Source organism: Gambusia affinis, linkage group LG11 (assembly GCF_019740435.1).
Source record: "Gambusia affinis linkage group LG11, SWU_Gaff_1.0, whole genome shotgun sequence".
NCBI lineage: Eukaryota > Metazoa > Chordata > Actinopteri > Cyprinodontiformes > Poeciliidae > Gambusia > Gambusia affinis.
The window spans coordinates 7,960,216-7,974,346 of record NC_057878.1 but is presented as its reverse complement, the minus strand read 5'-3'; the positions used below and the strand labels follow the sequence as shown (position 1 = coordinate 7,974,346).

The following is a 14,131-nucleotide window of genomic DNA, read 5'->3' as shown; positions in this document are numbered from 1 at the left end:
GTCGGAAATCGGGCCGCAGAACTTGTAATCATGCCTCATGCAAACCAGGTTCTATATCTGAGGTAAAATCATTTAAATGAAATACAAAACGGCCCATTGCTCCGCTGCGGCGAGGCTCCGTCGCCCCGCTGCTTTACTGGAGTAGAATTTTAAGAACGTCTGTCTGACTGTCGCTTGAGCCTCTGTGTGGGTGTGTGTGCATCCATCTCTCGTCCCCCACCCCCCACCGCCACCCCCCTAGTTTTTAAGCCCAATGCTGAGCCACTAATGGAGGACAAGCCTGTTAGAGCAACATGCCACGCTATGCCAGCAACACACTGGGGATGTGCACACACACACACACACACACACACACACAAATGCCAGCCTGGAAAAACTTCCTTCCATGTAGAACCGCAGAGGAGCTCACACACATTGCCACAAAGTAACGCACCAAAGAAGCGACCCACACACACACACACACACACACTCGCACACACGCATACTGCTTGAAGGAAGACAAACATCCACAATAGGCAACACAGCAGTGCACACAAAGCACATCCCTGCAGTACACCGCCATAGCAACAGCCTCAAACAGCTAATGTATTCAGTGAAGCAGCAGCCGTCTCTCAGCATGAGCGCTGCATCCAATTGTACCTTCATTTGTTTTTGTCAGTTATGAAAATTGACAGGAACGCAGCTGAACAGAAACTCGGTTTAAGACTCCCGCACCACTTCTGAGAGATCGCAGAGTGCAGCTCTGGCCGGAGGGAAATCAGCGCTTGCGCTACCAGGCTGCCGCCGGCGTGCACCAAAGAGTAATGGTGGCGAGCGGCATTAAGATTCTGTCAAGATTTTAAGGCTCGCCGGGTTTTATGATCACGAAAAAACAGCAGATTCTATCCGCAGCGGACGCATCTCGCTGAGACGAGAGACCACTTTTCCGCGCTGAGTGAGTTTCACGATAACGTCAAACTGAAGTTCACTGTTGATTATCTTTGAACAAATTTACCCACTGATGCCTGGAACATGAATTCATCTGCAGGATGCAGCAGCTTTTCTTCATTTGTTTCAACTTGTTTCACTTTGTCTCATGGAGGCCAGTCTCAGTTCGTCACAAGCTTATTCTGGTCGCCTGCAAGTGCAACTTGAGTTCTTTTGGTTCCTCAAGTCCAGCAACAAGGAAGGAAGAGGATACAATAAGTTAACTAAATAGTCTACTTGTGGTAAAACTACAAGAACGCTGGCTTCAATGCATTAACCACTTTTTTTCTGGACAGTAGATTGGTAAAATGTACATCTATGAAATTTTACAGGTTTGTGGATTAGTTCCCATCTGCTCATTTAAAAACTACGATATAAAAGGTATAAGAAGTATTTTTTAGCCTTCCTCGTGTGAAACGGCAGGAGTTTTTAAAGACAGAGGCACAATCTCAAGACGTTAAATTGCAAAGCCATGTTTGATACATAGAGCAATTTTTACTTGCGTTGCCTGACTATGTTATAAGTGACTCCATGTGTCTGGAAAACACATAATACTGTCCCTTTAAGGATCTGCTGCATTGATTAAGTGCAGGAGGTTGAAGTGTCAGACTGAAGGCTGCCACCCAAAGTGACGGCACAGACACAGGAACCCGTTTGGCCAGCAGAGGGTAAACCTCACCCGGTGCTGCTGGAAAACCTTTGAGCTTATGATCCGTGCAACAATTACAGGACATTTCCATTCATGTGGCGAGTCCGGCTTTTCCCTCTTTCACATATCGCACTTGTAATATAATTTCAAAAGGCGGCAGGAAGTTGGCTTTACAAATTTAGACATCATAATTTGGTTAGCTGACATCATGATAGCGATGAATAGTGTGGCAGTAACAAAAAGGCGCATGCTCGCCCTCTTTAGTAGGGAAGCAGACAAGTTGCTATCTCCTTCTTTTTTTTTTTTTTTTCCATCGTTTTCACAAGCTCAGGACTTCCTGTCAGTGTGACAGTACTTCGTAACCCAGACTTTCCCCCACATTCCTGCTGCCGAGCCACAGGAACTGAACGGTGAAACTTGTTGGCGTCGGCTGCCGAAGGAGAAAGGAGAGCGCCGGAGCCGGGAATGTGAAATGAGGAGGAGGAGCTCTGAGAGCACGGCAAAACGTTAACGGAGAGCCAAAGCGTGGCAAATTGGAGCGCATTTTCCGCCCGTGTGATTTCAATAGACCAACCCCATGCCTAATGAGTGCCTGGGCTAATGCATTGTATAATCGTCTCTAAATTAATATGTTCGACACAATTGGTTGGTAATTAATTCCTGTCGCAAGCACATCCAAATGAGCAGATTAATTCAGACGTGTCAATCATAAAAAAATAAATAAAATGTAAAAAAAAACCTGGCGCCCGAGGCAGATTACTGTCCAGTTTGATGTGGCGCTGTAGCGGTGATGATTTTATTTGCGCAGCTGCATGTCTGGTATGTATAAACATCCATTATGTTGGCCTTTACAAAGCCAGCGAACAGAGCCGGTCATCAAATGAAGGTCATTGTGATGATGGGATGAAGGGGAAGGCAGCAGCCTTTTGTTTTATGGCTTCATAAAGAACATAATGTCTCGGCGGGCTCTTCAACTATCCAACATCCACCCACCATTCACTTTGATGGCCTTTTCTTTCCCACACTTGTCTTTCTTTCCTATTGTTTCATAGCTTTCACTCACGATAAAGCCGCGACTTAAATCCACATCGGCGGCATAAAGACCAACAGGTTTACCATCTTCCATAAAAGTTCAACAAATCTCTTCCCCCCCTTTCAGGATCCGGCAAATAATAAAGATAAGGGAACGAGTACGTCTTCCACATTCACTAAAGAAGGGAAATGGATAGTCTTTCTATCGCTTTTATTCTGTCCTTCAGTAATACGTTACGTAAACTTGATTAGTCTAATCTGTGTTGATGGAACACTTTTGCTGACCAAGAAAATGTGTGGAAAAAAAATATGATAACTGTAAAAGTAGTTTGGCTCATCTTGTTTTCTTCTACGGTTTGACCATATGTTTCCAGTGATTAATGCATGCAGGCTTCACCAATAATTGTATTTTTTTGCTCTTAGTTTTGCTCTGGATTACGATTTTTGATTTTCCCACAAAGTGTTTCTTATTGTCAGCCATGTTAGTTCTGCTTTGTTGTTTCATTTCATGTCATGTTTTTAGCTCTGCTTTCAACCACTAAAATATTAGTCCTTTTTTCAAATCTGTCTGAAATTTAAGCAAAAATGTATTCAATGAAACCTGGTGATCCCAAAAGTTAATTAAAATTTTACATTTTTACACACACACACACACATATATATATATATATATATATATATATATATATATGTCATCATTTTATTACTAGAATTCGGACCTTTATTGTGTCGACTGATCAAAAAAGGAAGAAAAGCGGTGAAAGTTCAAGACTTATTTCTGGCAGAGTTATTAATTTAAAAGCCTTCTGACTGATCCATAAAAAAGCTTGAAACATATTTTGCAAAGACAAACAAGTGTACATGTGCACACTAATGCACACAAAAGCAGGCCTGCAGGCCTGTGGTTTTTCTTTATTAAAAACCAGAAAGCGCAATTAGCTACAGAATATGCTTAACCCTGTATCGCTCCCTCAGCTCGAGGATATATTAGTTCTTCTTCTTCATTATTAAAAATATCACAGGAGTGTGAGAACGTGGAGGAGGGGAGCAGGCAGGAAATATTACAGGTTGTTCAGAAAGTGGAGGCGGAGAGATGCGTTGTGTCGTCGCCGAGAGGCAAGCAGGCGTTCGCACGCGCCTGCAGACATGCACTGCGCGTCCATATTTAAATAAACGTTGCGTGCTTGGATTGTTCGGATGTCGGTGGCGTTACAAGTGAAATATTGCAATAATGACAGTTATTGCTGGAGTGTAAAGGAGAGGCGAGCCGTGACGGTGGCTGTCCCCGAGTGACCGACTCTGAAACATGTATTAGTAAAAGTCCTGGGGTGGTTACTCAGCCTCTTGGGGCATCCATAAAACTGTTGCCATGAATCCATTTTCCCCTCCGACTGAGGCGGCGTTTTCGCACCTGAAAGCGGTAACTTTCTCCAAGTCAACCCGTTAAACATTCAGTGTTTTGGTGCCGGAGGTATTTGGCTTCATCTTTTCTTGCAGTATTTAAATGTCTCAATAATGCAGAATTGCAAACGCCAGGTGTACATTTGGATCTTGGTTTAGCGATTTACGCAGATAAAATACTAAGAGCTGGTATTGGCTTTTGAAAGAAAAAAAACGTTTCACTTTTTGCTTCCGTGAGCCATTTTGGTTTAGACCTTGCGCTCTCACCCTGCATCCACTTTTAACAGCCGAAATGTTTTCTGCCGCCTGCGGATCATCCGGCTCAGTGGTTCAGATGTGACTCTCGCAGCAGAACATGATGCCCGCGTCGCCTCCAGAGCACATCACCGGGCATGAAAGCATTCAAACGGCATGCGTTCATAAGTGGCGTTAATATTTCCGATGAACTTTAAACTGAGCGAATTGTTTTTCTGCTCGTGAGTGTGAACTGAGCGTCGGACTGAGCCTTTAAAGGTGCTTCTTGTTTTAAGGGTGACTGGCTGTGAACTCAGTGACCTTTCAGGACTTTGTTGTCTGCTGCTCTGTAGCATGCATGCAGTAAAAGTAAGACTACAAGGAGGAGAAGTTCACCTTCCAGCAGGACAGCAACCCTAAACTCACGGCCAATGCTACAGCGCAATGGTTGAGACCGAAGTGCTACAGTGGTCCAGTCAAAGCCCGGATATGAATCCAACTGATATAATGCAAAGACAAGATTGCAACATCCACACGGAGCAAACCTCTGACAAACACGGTTATAATGTGCATTCCTTGAGATTTCTGGTGAAGCATTTCTGTATTTCAGCCAAGGCAAAGAAAATGGAGGAAAACAAATTCAAACGAGTCGTACGTCAGATTTGTGAAGTTATTTGTGGGAAACAACTGAGAAATTGACAATAAAGCCCAAGCGAATGATCTTCAAAGATTCCATATAAGAAGCACTAAATTGCTTTGCAAGAAATGATTGTCTTTCATATGAGCCTGTTCAATTTGTGGAGCATGCAGCATCATGCGGCATCTTTACTGGCCTTAAGACCCAGGGCATCTAGATGTAACTATGTTGTGCCAAAATGTGAGGTTCTGCTGAAATTATTAGGCTGTCCGGCTGCTCTAAATTGGTATTGCTGGAAGATATTTGCCACATATTCAATTTAGTCTAAATATCCGATTAGTCTTGTGTTCTGTCATTGTATCTGTGCATCGTTCGCATAGTTGTCAGACGCATTTTGTGCTCGTTAAACTCACTAAAGTATGTGAACAAGAAAATCTGAAGTATGTTTTGATCTCGTGTGGCAGGCTGTGTATGAATATCTGCACCACACTCGTGAAAACTTACAGCTTTACAAAGACACACTGACCCGTTTGTAGTCTTTTATTGTCTTCACCCAGCTTGATGCATTAATCTTTGATTCAACCTTTAAGCACTCAATGTAACGATGACGACAACCTTGATTTAGATTAATTTTATTTATAACGTCGATCGCTGTTTTATTCAGCTGCTCATGAGGCTGACTGCAGGCATTTATCCCGTCTTTTCCGTTTCAGCAGACTCCATTTGGATTTTGGAGACAGAATAAACTCTGTTCCGTCCGCTAAGTGCTCTGGGTGAAGTGTGTCTTTAGTGCATGTTCTCCACTGACAACGTTTAACCGACTTTTAATTTTTTTTCCATTCTCTTTTTATCCCCCAATTCTCTCTGACCGCACTTTGTCGGAGGTTCAGTTCCTCCAGGTAAGTGGGCCTTTACTTCGGGACAAACTGCGACCGCTGATTGGTCGATTGCTGACAAACCCACTGGATCGATTGACAGGTGACTTATTGCCAATTGAGAATTTCGGCCAAAAACAGAAACTGCAATTGAAAGATGCTACTAATAAGTAAAAATTTGAGTTTCTAGAGGTGTAAATCTACCTCAACAGAATCGTAGCTGTAAATGCAGTGACTGTGATTCTATTCACTCAGGGGAGTTGAGAGCAAATGTCACACTTCGCAGATGCTTATTTGTAAAAAAGTACCACTGTGGCTGTATGGTAGAGTAGTCGTCTTGCGATCGGAAGGTTATAGGTTCGATTCCAGCTTCCTCCTGCCACATCGACACTTAACCCCAAATTGCCTACCGATCTGCATCTTGGTGTATAAATGTGTGTGTGTTTGTGAGTGCGAATGGGTGAATGTGACTCTGGCGTAAAGCGCTTTGACTGGTCAATTTGACTGGAAAGCTCTATATAAGTTCAGTCCATTTATCATTTACCATATTATGAATCTCTTTCCTTCCACATTACAGTTGTGCTGTACTCTGTGTTGGTCTGTCACATTCCAGCGCTGTAAAATGTATGAAAGGTTGTGATTGTAATATAACCAAATGTGAAAAGGTTTAAGTTTTACATTTTATTATTTCACTTTTATTGCAGATCTACAGAATTAAAATGTCTAGATTTCTGCAGGCAAAACCCTATTTACTACACCTCCCCCTCCAGTCTGAGCTTATTTGCCATTTTCTTCTTCTCCTCCCAATCTAAATTGGAACAAGACTTCTAATTTTCCTGGATTTGGCGTCGGATTTAACGGCATTACAGAGATTGGCTGGTGACACGACTGTGTGTGCCGTCTGATTTTAAGTGTCGAGACAAAAAAGAATTTGCATATTGATGAAAATCATTGCACTCCGAGGGGCGTCGAGGTTATAATTATCTCATAATCTGTGAAAATGTCAAAATATGGGTGGTGAACATTTTGGACGCGTGGCATCAAAACACTTGGAATGACTCGCCGCTTTCAGACCCGACTATTACTCTATAAGCCGTTGATGCAACAACGCTATGGTGTTTTTCTGCATTTGTTTTCGATTTATAATTATCATGTGAGTAAACAGATGTCTGTTCTAAATCCTTGTAGTAACCACGGTGGATTGATGAGATTATAGAAGCAGGCTAAAGCTCAATTATTTGAACTACATGTGATTATTTTTTGCTGCGTTTATGCTTTGAAAATACACAATAGGAATTCATCGCTAATGAGAAAAGGCTTGTTTGTGTAATTAAATTTTGAATAAAAATGCATGAAAATGTCTGGAGGTTACAATTCTGATCAAATTAATTAGATTAGCATCAGCCTTTTCTTCCTCTCCATTTGACTGTTGCGACGTGTTTCTCTGAGATCAGGTTGCAGGTATTCTTTGGTCTTTTTCATTGGTATTTAGTCTGGAAACCTGTAAAGAAAGGTCTCCAGGAGGCATCCTAATCAGATTGTCACACTGTAGACACCCTCCTCATTTCTCTAAACCTGAATGTAGGAGGCTAATTCCAGCTGCTCCTTGCATCCTGGATCTCATTCTTTTACGAACAAACCACATCTCATTGTCAGGTCTGAACAAACGCAGATCAAAGATCAATACCTTCACCTTTTGGCAGAGAAAAAGGACAACATTGTACTAAAATTTCTCTGCTTTGATGCAAAAATTGATCCCCAGCCCAACGGGAAGTGTCCAATACTTAAAGAGTGCCTGTCTGATATCCTGGAAATCTTACATGCCTGAAGACACATGCATTAGCACATCTGCAAAAAGTAAATATGAATCTTTGGGTGTTAGCCAAACTAGATCCCATCACCTCCACAACTATACATGGAGATCAAGTCCTCTAAAACTACCTACAAGGTCTGTAACCCTGGGAAAATTCAACCTCCAACTGGGACGAGTTCAACATTTGAATGTGAACAGGTTTGTCTTTGGTTGTGTAAGGACTGGATAGACGTTAAAGCATCCCAAGTATTTGAATTGAAAATTTCAAAATAAATACATGAATAAATAAATAAAGCTGGTGGAGAGACATATGGCCTATAACCAGCGCACACACAGCCAGATTTATCCCCCCCCTCCCCATTTTCTCCTCTCCTGGGATTTTGCCTGAAATGAAAAACACCAAATAAATTAGGGATCCATTTAACTGTGAAATTCTTTCTTTTCTTATGACCTAATCCTTCTTGTGCCTTTTTGAATAATTGCTCTAACCCTAGCCCTTCCTTTCCCTTTCTCCTTTACAAACCTGTTGAGCCACAGAAGGAAGGCAAAGTGTTTGCTTGGGAGCGTTTGCTTGTTTTATGTCGGTTCAAATGGCACCAATGTGATCAACTCCATTGGCACGAGTCTCCAATTTTATGTGTTTTTCTCTCCCTTGGTGGGACATTATATATGTAGATAGACGTACATTTCCACTACAGTTTAGTTTACTGTAAACATCTGTGAAATCTGGAAGTGTTCAAGTTTTTATGCAGATTTTCTCTTCGTCCCGCAGCATCACATCTTTTCAATCAATCATTATTTATATAGCACATTTCAGCAGCTAGTTAGAAAGGTTATAAAGAAAACATTGTACAGTTAACAATTTAATTGCATTTTGATGTGTACACATCAAATATGTTGGTCAGTGTTTCATTTATTACGGTTCAAAAGCGGGCAGGTTTTTAGTCTTGAGCTCTAAAGGGGCTCAGTGTTTCAGCTGCTTTGCAGTTTTCTGGAAGTTTGTTCCAGATTTGTGGCACATAGAAGCTGAATGCTGCTCCCCCATCTTTGGTTCTGGTTCTGGGGACGCTCTCAGTTTGAATTGTTCCCATCCAATGTCTCTCAAATGCAACATGTTTTCCCTGAACCGTTTATATTGATGATGTCCTTGAGTGCAAAGATTTGTTTCAGTTGAACCAGCTACTCTTTGATTATTTTTTATTTTTTTTGTCTCATTTGGTTTTGGAAGCGTTTTGGGAGGCTAAACAAACAGGGAAACTAACTGCTCTATAAATGCAGCCCAATAGTCCTTTACAATTTGCTATCAGGTTCTGCAGTGTCAGCTCGTCACAGCCACAACCGAGTCAGCTTGGCTTAGACGTATTCATCAATTTGATGATCTGATTGGCAGACACAAAAATAAACCTTGAATGAGTTTGAAACATTTGGATGGTACAAAAGAAAAGAAAAAAAGACTCAAACTAACTTGTAATGGCTTGATACTCTCAGATGTGATATGAATCTAGAACCATAAAACTCTAGAAATTTGCTACAAGAATGTAGTCCTGTTAGATTAAAAGGTGCTAACAACACAATTAATAATGAATAAAAAAAAGGAAAAATTTTGAGCTTTGTTTTCTTAGATTGAAGTGTTGAAGTTGCAGAAATGAATGTAAAGATGGTGCATTTTATTTATTTTTTAAAAACGTGAATATAAGTTGTAAGCTGAGTATTTGATGTGTATTGGTATGAAGCAGTAGTAACATCTGGAAGAGAGGAAGGTTATATGAGTGTAATAATGACGGCTTTATTGGATAAAATTGCAGATTTAAGCCCCTCAGAGTCCTCTAATGTACTCGCTCTCACAGTTACAGGAAGGTGAGCATTTAAGGAATAAAATGTCTTTCTTCCTTTAATAACCAGTCTCATTTTGCATGTAAATCTTCCCATTGTCCTGTTATTGGCAGACAGTAGTATATCGATTGACCTGGCCCCTCTACTCTCCCTCTGTCTGCCTCCCCAGCCTTTACCTTCTTTTAGTGGCAGCCTGAGCTGTAAAAGAAAAGAATCAATGTGGGAAATGTCCTGAAACAGTCGATGGAGAAGCCATCTGGCCCCCAGTTGTCCCCGGAGACGAGGGCAAAACGGTGAAAACGCTGAGCGCGAGCTGCGAAGAGTCCCGAGCACGCAGCGAAACACACGGCGAGCGTCAACGCAACAACACGTAAATCCTCATAATGGCCTCCGTGTCATGTGGCTGTTACATAAGACAGAGACAGGTGGAAGCGTTTTTCGGGCTTGTTTTTTAGGAACGTTCGGTCTGCTCTTTGATTTACTTAGGCGCAGCAAAAATAACAACTTGTTTGCCGAGCTTTACAGTGCACACATCCCTCTGGTTGCTATGACGATGACTGGAAGGCACTCGTATTCAAACAGCTCCCCGATTTTAATAAAAATGTTGACGCCGCAGTAGTTTTATTGCTCGGGAAACTGAAATTTAGTCTTTCTGCCACAGTCTCTGTTGCTGCTAATGCTCGTTGTTTACTCGTCAGTGCAGACGGCAGGTTTTTCTCCAGGTGTAGGTGCATTCATGACGCCGTTGTTAACGACACGTTTGGGTTGCAAATTTTGACTTTTAATTATGCTTAGTTATTACCCTAATAATCAACACTTGCAAAGGCAGTGGCATTTGTATTCAGTGCAAATACATTAAACTGAAGAAAAAGGAAATTAAGCCAGGAGAAAAATTAATAACAATCGGTTTTCGAAAAATATCCCCAGCCTTTGAACATTTACACGCTGACAAACCGCAAACCTCTACTAATTAGTGTATTATCCAATAGATGCGACATAAGAAAAGGGAGTACATACATGTATAGTGAAAGGAAGCAGAAGAAAAAAATAGAAGGTTGTGCTGTATGTTTTGTATTCAGCACCTTAGACTATAGTTCACCGTTTTGCTGTAGCGAAGCTGCAAGACTTTAGGTGTATATCTCCTATCAGAATTGCAGATATAGGTATATATATATATAGAAATTAGCTTTTCATTTTAAAGAAAACCTTTCAAAATGTATTTTTTTATTATTTATTTCAAATATGATAGCAGTATAAAATAACAAACATGAACAGGGAATGCAAAAGACACATTTTTGTGCTATAATATTAAAATGCTGGAAAAAGAGGAGGAAGAATGAACTCATACCATATTTTTCAGATGGACCCTCATTATTAAATCAAATAAATACAAATCACAGGTTAATGAATTTTCCATTTTATCTGGGTTTACATATGTCTAAAATACATCCATGTGTCCAAGTAATCTTTTTTTTCATCGGAAAGCTTTTTCAATTCTTGCTAAAGATTCTTAATTGCGTTCAAATTTGAACCTCTAGACCAGGGGTGTCAAGCTCCAGTCCTCAAGGGCCGGTGTCCTGCAGTTTTTAGATGAGCCACAGGTACAAAACACTGGAATGAAATGGCTTAATTACCTCCTCCTTGTGTAGATCAGTTCTCCAGAACCTTGCTAATGACCTAATTATCCTATTCAGGTGTGGTGCAGCGAAGGCATATCTAAAAGTTGCAGGACAGCGGCCCTTGAGGACTGCAGTTTGACACCCCTGCTCTAGACCATGCGTCAATTGCCACATGATGCTGCCACTACCATGTTTCACCATAGAAACGGTGTGTGGATGGTGATGTGTGTTGTTATTTTCCAGCTATTTGTTTTCTGTCCCCTCAGTGACCTGGGGCACATTACCAACAGGACTTTGGTTTTTCTTGACGCAAATAAAAATTATTTAAAAAGTCTGATTTGTGGAGTTACGGCTGTCTAGTTGATAAATTTTCCAACCAACTCTGAGGCTCCACCGGTTACTATCGGACTCTTGTTTGCTTGTCCGACTAATGCTGTTCTTGCTCAACATGTCGTATTACGTTTTGGCACACTTGCAGTGGTGCCATAAACTTTCCATTTGTGGATGATGATTTGAATGGTTGCTTGGAAAATGTCCAAACCCATTTACAATATTTGGTATCATAACACTGAATTACTCTCTGCGTTCCCTGATCGTCCCTAATGTTCTTTTGCAAGCATTCTTCACAGAACAGCTGTATATATCTAGAAGTGGATGGAGACTGTTTGCTAACTGACTGACCTCTGAAGGCAGTTTGTTGCACTGGATTGTATTTATAGGTGTTATAATAAAGGTTGGGCTGCATGATGGAAGTTGGTAGCACTACTGTTGCCTTGCAGCAAGAAGGTTCTAGGTTTGAATCCCAGGCTGGAGTGAATCTGTGTAGAGTTTGGATGTTCTCCAGGTGTATGCGTTGGTTCCCTCTGCGTACTTTGATTTTCTCCCACAATCCAAAAACGTGACTGATAGATTAACCAGAAACCAGCCAGTTTCTGGTTAATGTATCAGTTATCTATCTACCAAATTAATTTATCTACCAAATTACCCGTTGGTATAAGTGTACTGGTTGTTTTTGTCTGTGTTGCCCTGTGAATGGGTGCCTGTTCAGGCTGTACCCCACATTGCCTGCTGGAGATAGGCACCTGCCCTCTGGGCCAGACTTTAGGAAGGGCTTTTTTTGTTTTATAATAAATGCATGCTTTTCAAATATTGTGCTATATTTAAGAATTATTGTCCCAAATCAGGTAAGCTCTGCGTTTTTGATTTTTCTAAATATAAACACTACTCAAGTATTTGAAAATGATTCAATTAAAAATCTCCTTTTTTAGAAACAAAGTGGAGCCACATTCCAGTGAACGCATTAATTCATATGCGCTGAGGTATAGATCTCCCTATAAGTGCACTGTGATTTGCATTAGTTTAATATTCCTTCCACACTTTTAGCCCCACTCAAAGACCACAACCTCCACCCAACAAGCCAGCCTCAAGTCCCTCCACGGCCTTATCCCCTACAGAGGTCAAAGGTAAGCCGGCCCGCAGCCCCACATGGCCTGTCCTTGTCCCTGCTCCAACCAGCATCACAGGAGACTCCTCCTCCAACACTTCCCCCACCTTCCTGCCCAGGTTCCCAAAGACGAGGCGGCGCCAGGTAGCCACCCGGTCGGTAAACACAGAGCAGCAAACAGAACAATCCTCCACCGCTCCTCAAAAACACATTTGTTTGAAGCTTGAACAAATGTGGAAAGGGTTTGAGGTGGTGTTCGTTCTGTTGCATTCAATGTGGATAAGATGATTGTGAAGAAGAAAATAGTATGTTGGAGGTCAAGACTGCAAAGAGCTATGAATATGAAGTGCAAATGTTAAAAATGTTTACTCCAAAATGTCAGATTGTAAGAACAAGCCCATGCTTTGCGCTTATTTATAGGCATCTAAAAGACACTAAAACTCAATGTTTTAGTGTCTCTTGAAGCAATTCCACTTTAAAACTATGAATATTTTACTTTATACGTCAGCATTTTACTGACATTTGCTCGCTTGAAGTTGGTTTGCTTTCTTTTAGGCTGTCCTGTCTTTGTCTGCAAGATTCTGTTCTGTCCTCCGGCAGACTGTTTTAGACTATATTTACATAAAATTTGCACAATTCACGGCCGCCTAACACCTGAACCTGGGGCCACACCTACAGCCAATCTGAACTGTATCAAATTATGAATGGAAATTTCTACATGAAACATTCCTGCCACGAATGATGATCGTTGCTTGAGATATAAGACGATTTGTATTATTGGGCTGAATGTGTATCTGATGTCTGACATTTGAGACAGGTTTCGATTTGGTTTCTCAGTCAAATGCAAACTCAGAATGCATAAATCTCTGGATTGGAGTCCTAACGTCATTACATGCGCGTTAGGAAGGGAAAGAGCAACGTTAAAGCTAAAACACAAACCACTCAGAGCGCTTATTGCGCCAGGAAAAGAGTTTAGTGTAAAGTATGCAAGCAATTCCAGAATAAAATTTAAAGTCAAGGCTCTTAAAATTAGGAATTGGTTTAAGTAAGTTACTAAAAGTTGTATTAACTACCTAATATCTCCTTGCATGCTTGATGAAGTTTCAATGGGTCCCATTTTGACTGTCACATGCTCCAGCATTGGCTGACTATTGATGCAACCTGAAGAGGCTAAGCCAAATGCTTGAAGCCCCTGAGGTGGTACACCGGGGTAAAGTTGACACGCCAATCAGTTTCTTTCTTTGTCACCACATCGTTTATTATGTTGCGGTCAAAACTGTTTCCCCCTCTCGGGTGGAACACACCTGCCTTCATTAACACCAGGTACTACTTAAATAGACACCTGACAAATCATGTGACCCGAACATTTATAATACAGAAATTCATAATCTGCTCCTACACACCGGCCCCTAATTGTTATGGCAGGCAGACACAACAATTATACAACCACAACAGGAGCAAATGAATACATATCCATTGATTTACACCCCCTGTATCAAACAAAGTTTGGTAATAGGTCTTTCAATAATATTGTTCTTTGTCTGCAGTTTTACAGATCGCACCATGCCCTTTTTATCAGAGAAAACCGATATTACTTTAGCAAGAGGCCAGGAGCCACGTGGGGCAGA

General features: G+C 41.3%; 1 protein-coding gene across 3 annotated transcripts in view; it reads left to right on the top strand.

Annotated features, from left to right (window-relative positions):
- Positions 1–14,131, top strand: part of klf7b (Kruppel-like factor 7b) — a 135,277-nt gene that overhangs the window by 24,509 nt on the left and 96,637 nt on the right. The window lies entirely within an intron of this gene.